Here is a 4,950-nt window from a genome sequence, read left to right as displayed (position 1 = left end):
GTGCATCTGGCCGCGAGGACAGACCGCCGGAGCGCTGCGACTCCTCTGGGCCAAATGTGTTTATTCCCCCGACGCAGACTTTAGCTTTTCTGGTTTGTGAAGGGCCAGAGCCCAGCAGCAGGGGTGGCCTCCGGGCTCAGGGCGCCCAGGGGAGCAGGGCCGCATCACCTCCCCGCTGGCTTCGGGACAACCCAGCCCCGGGCGCACGGGGTCTCTGTGCGCTCGACAACCGGCCGCCCCCCCACCCCCGCCCCCCTCCGTGTTCGTCCAGAGCGTGGGTGTCGCCGGGCTCCCCTTGCCAGCCCCAGGGCCACCCTGTCCCCCGTCCCGTGCGGAGGTGCTGGGGCTGCCACTCTGCAGTGAGACTTCAACGTAACAAGGATGAAAACCTCGCCTGTGCTTTGTAAGAGCGCGTTCCGTACCCCTTTTTGTCACTCTGAAGACCAAAAAGCAAAAAGAAAGATAAAGAAAACGAGTTCTGCTCTTGGTTTAAATGTAAGAGAACAAAGGTCCGCGAGGAAGTCATCGGGGCTCGGGCGCATCTGCGGTGCACGAGGACCCCGGGGAAGCGCTTACCGCGTGGGCAGTGGCGGCTTTGAGGACGGGTCCTTGCGGTGCCCCTTGCCCGGCCCCCCTCAGGGCTCTCTGGCTGGCACGACCTTCCCAGGCAGGACGACGTCTCAGCAGGTGGAGAGTTTCGTTCTCGTTTCTCCCTGTGAAACCTCAGCTCCCTGGTTTCCTTGTCGGCTCCTTGAGAGCCGAGGGACATCCCAGAGGGGACGGTGGTGCCTCTGCCTGTTCCTGGGTTTACTAGAACATTCGTGGTGTCCCGCACCCAGCAGGACCTGCTCCTGGCCAGGCCGGAGGTCCTCTCCAGGATGGGAGGGGGCGGGACTCCCCTCCCCGTGGGGCCTGGGGTTCTGGGCCTGACTCTTGGGTACGGGCAGCGGGAAGACGGTGGTTTTCAAACATTTGAAGCATCAGAGCCCTTTTCTCAAACAAAATCTTACCAGAATAAACCCCCTAGGAGGAGCTGTTCTGGTCCAGGCCCTCCCACCCTGAGACCCCCCCAGAGGAGGGAGGGGAAACCTTGCATGAGTCCAGGAGGGCAGAGGGGGTGCTATCCTTCGCCTGCCCTCCCCTACCCAGGGAGCCCCCTTCCTGCCCCTGCCCTGAGGGTCCAGCAGAGCCAAGGCCCCGACTTGGGGCAGGGCAGCCTGGCCTCCGTGTGCAGGCCAGAGGGGCCGTCCAGACCCTCTGTGCCCGTGGTCGCCCAGAGCTGTTCCCCACCTCAAGCCCCGCTCGGCGGCCTTGGTCCTAGACGGCTCCCTTGAGGAGGAAGTGCTGACCACACAGAGAGAGACAGGGCGCTCTCTGTAAGCCAGGCACTGCTCCGTGGAGAAACGCATGTCTTGGAGTGATGGGGACCCTGGTCCCCCGAGATGGCAGCCTGGCCTGGGCACGCTCACTCCTGACTACCAGCGCGGCTCTCCCAGCCCGGCTCTCCCAGCCCCTCCCTGCAGGCCAGCGCAGCAGGACCAGCCCCAAGGTCAAGTGTGAGGATGGCCACCAGCACATGGGGCTTTGGAGCGCCACAGACAGACGGGGGACCGCCTCTGCAGGAGACACAGGCAGTCCCTTGCCCTGGAGTCGCCCCTGGGCCGTCCCAGGCCAGCGCCCTCTATGGTCCAGCTGGGCCCGGCCCTGATAGGACCCTCAGGCCTGCGGGCTCCCCGGTCCCTTGACCACTGTGCTCCTGCCCTGGGCTGGGGGCCTCTCCGTGCCATGGCCCCAAGGCTCCCCTCCAGCCACCCACTGCTCAGACACGAAGGGCACCCAGGATGGGGCTGCCCGCACGGAAGCCTTCAGGAGGGCGGCTAGGCCAGAGGGGCTAAAGGGGAGCCGAGCCCTGGCCATTCCTGTCCCAGGGCCTTATACGCCCCCGCCAGCTGGGGTGCGCTGTCCCCTGGGGCAGACAGCAGTTCTAATTGAAAGGGAAGGCAGCCTTTTTTTCTCTTCAGTCTTTGTGACTGTTTCTTTAAGCAGCAAATTGATCATATTTTCTTGCCAGTTTGATGTCATTGCATCTCACCACGCCCTCCTGCGTGACCGGCATTCTTCTCCGGACCCAGGAGGTAGGACCCTCACCAAGAGCTGGCCCCCCAGACCTGGGCTGATGGCTGGCTCCTGCTGATACCCGGGATGCCACGGTGACGGCCGGCCCTCAGCTCCTTCTCCACACCGGCGCCCCCCCAGAGGCTGGGCACAGTGCCTGTAGGAAGGGAGTGGGCCTCCAGGGGAGTGGGCACCTTGGGGGGGCGGGGGGGGAAAGCTCAGTGGAGCAGGAAGGCCCCTGCCATTCTGGAAGGGGCCGGGGCGGGGCCCTCTCAACAGAGGGACCCCACAAGCACGCCCCAGGCAGGAGGGGTTGGTGTGCTCAGGAGGGGAAGGGTGGGGAGGCTGGGCTGTCAGCGGAGCTGAGGGAGCTGTCCAGGGCCCTCCTGACTCTGGGTCCCAGCTTCCCATGGGTCTCCCTATGGGAGCTCGTCTGCTCCGAGAACAGAGCCGGCCGGGCCTCCCTCGTGTCCCTGTGGGGAGGGTTCTGACCCCTTAGCCTTCCAGGGGACCGGGGTGGGCCCCGTGGGGAGCCCTCGCCTCGCCCCGCCCCACGTGGCACTCCAGCCTCCAGCCCCACAGGTCCCTGCAGGCACCCAGCAACCACTCGCCCACCCGGTCACACGACCCTGCTCCCCATGGGGCTGGCGGCCCACCCCCCGCCCCTTGGCCAGCTGTCCTCACCTTTGCTGTGGAGCAGGCTGGCTGGTGGAGGACAGCAGGGTGGAAGGCGACAAGTGTGCAGGGCACATGGCTGGCTTTCCATCACCCTCCCCCCGCCCAGCCCAGCCCCGTTCCTCCAGGGGATGGGGTCTCGCATCCCCTCCCAGCTGCGGCGGGGGGAGATTATCTTCCTCTCACTGCCCGTTCGAGGTCCTCCAGCCAGGTGGCCCATTTCGGCCAGGCCCCTCCACCCCGGAGGCCCGAGCCCCCGACCCCCAATCCACGGTCTTCAGAAGCCAGAGCGTCCAAGGAGGCACGTGCTGCGGGGACAGGGCCCGCGTGGGGTCCCAGGTCTGGAGTCTGGGGTCTCCTTAGCATGGCCACTTCCAGGCTGAACCCACAGCAAGGAGAAGGAAGGTGGAGGGACACAGGACACAGCCCGTGGTGGCCTGGCTCCCCCCGAACCCTGGGGTGACGGCTTACTTTTGGGCTTGCAGTGTCCATCTAGAAGGAGCCATTGGGTAGAGGGGCACTGATCGGGTGGCGGCCCAAGGAGGCAGTGGAGGCGGGGCTGGGGGCTGGGGGCTTCCCCTGGGATAGAAGGGAAGCCCCCAGATGGAGGAGCTGCTGAGCAGCTGGCCAGAGGGCATGAAGCCTCGCAGGTCCCCCTAGTCTCCCACACCAGCACCACTCTTTTAGTCTCCATGGAAGCCTGGGGCTGGGAGGACCACCGCTGTCCCGTCGTTCAGATGGGGAACCAAGGCCCCGAGACCGCACTGTCAGGCCAGGTGATGCTGAAGGGGTTCGGGACTTGTCCTCCGCGGGGGCAGCCCCTGCTCACCCTGCCGCCCACCAGGGAGGTCGACGTCTTCTTCAGCTCTCAGAACTCCATGGGGTGTGCGACCTGCCTATACCAGGCAGTGTGATTCTAGACATGGGCCTGGACCCCAGGGAGGCCTGGGCTTCCAGGTGGGCCAGGTGCTGTGCGGCACGGGTTGTGGGTGGGGCTCTTGGCCCCAGGATGACCAGCTTCTGCGGCCCCTCAGTCCCCGATCCCCCCTCCCCGCTGCGCCTCTGGTCTCCACTCGCCATAAAGCACCCAGTATGGGATCCCCACATGCCACCTGCTAGGCTGCTCTTGGGGGTGGGGGTGGGGGCGGTGAGGGGCAGAGCAAACATTTACGGGGCCCTCACCGTGGGCCTGCAAGTTGCCACGGTGCCCACATCTCACAGCTGGGGACACTGGGGCTGGGGCATCCCACTTGGTCCCCGAGCCCTGTCTGCAGGGTTTAAAGGCCCTGCCACCGGTGGTGTGGCCCCCTTGCTGTACCAGGAACCAGGGTGGTACCTTCCCTTTTCTCCAAGTTTTTTTCTCTGATTATAAAATAATCCCTGTTCGGGGTAGAACATTAGTAAAATAAAGAAAAGCAGAAAAGCAAAGCAAAATCCCCTGCCGTCTCCCACCCCCGTGGGTCCTCTGCGTATTTCTCCCTGCGTGACTCCTCTGGGCATTACCAGATCCTTCCCTGCATTCCTGGCCTCCAGCCACCCAGGAAGCTCTGCCTGACTCCCCTGCCCAGCCTCCCCCTGTCCTGGGGCTCCCACCCGCCCCCTTCCTGCCTTGGGCCCGGGGCGTGTCCAGCGGGCATCTCCACCCTCCTGGACGCTGCACAGGAGCTGTCAGTGGTCTGAGGCTGGGGCCGCCGGCACCCAGAGCCTCCCGCAGAGAAGGGAGCGGGCCTCTGCCCCGGCCATCGTCACGCCGCGGTAAGGGATGAAGGTGGAGGAGACGGAAACCAGGTGGGGCACGGCCATCCTGCTGGCCGATGGGGGCCCCGTCCCCGGCCTGAGGGTGGCCTTCGTCTGCTGGGGAAAAGCTAAGTAGCTTGTGCTCTTCCCGCACCCCTAGAGCCCCAAGGAAGCTTCCGGCCTGAAGCCCATCAGTACCCAATGGAAGGCAGGGGCCGGGGCTGGGGTGGGCTGCCCACAGCCCCTCGCCCACCTTTTCGGGCTGGAGGCCCGTCAGCGGACGCTCCGGTGCGGCCTTGCTGGGCCTGCGTCCCGTCAGTTACACAGTTACCAGGGCCTCCCTTCCTGCCCCGCCCTCGGAGCGTCCTGGCAGTGCTGGCTGATTTATTTTTAGCTCCGCCTGACGCCAGGGTTGCCTTTCAC

This window comes from Stenella coeruleoalba (genome assembly GCF_951394435.1).
Source record: "Stenella coeruleoalba genome assembly, chromosome: 16".
In the NCBI taxonomy this organism is placed as follows: Eukaryota; Metazoa; Chordata; class Mammalia; order Artiodactyla; family Delphinidae; genus Stenella; species Stenella coeruleoalba.
The sequence above is the reverse complement of the archived record's forward strand: the minus strand, read 5'-3'. Positions refer to the sequence as shown.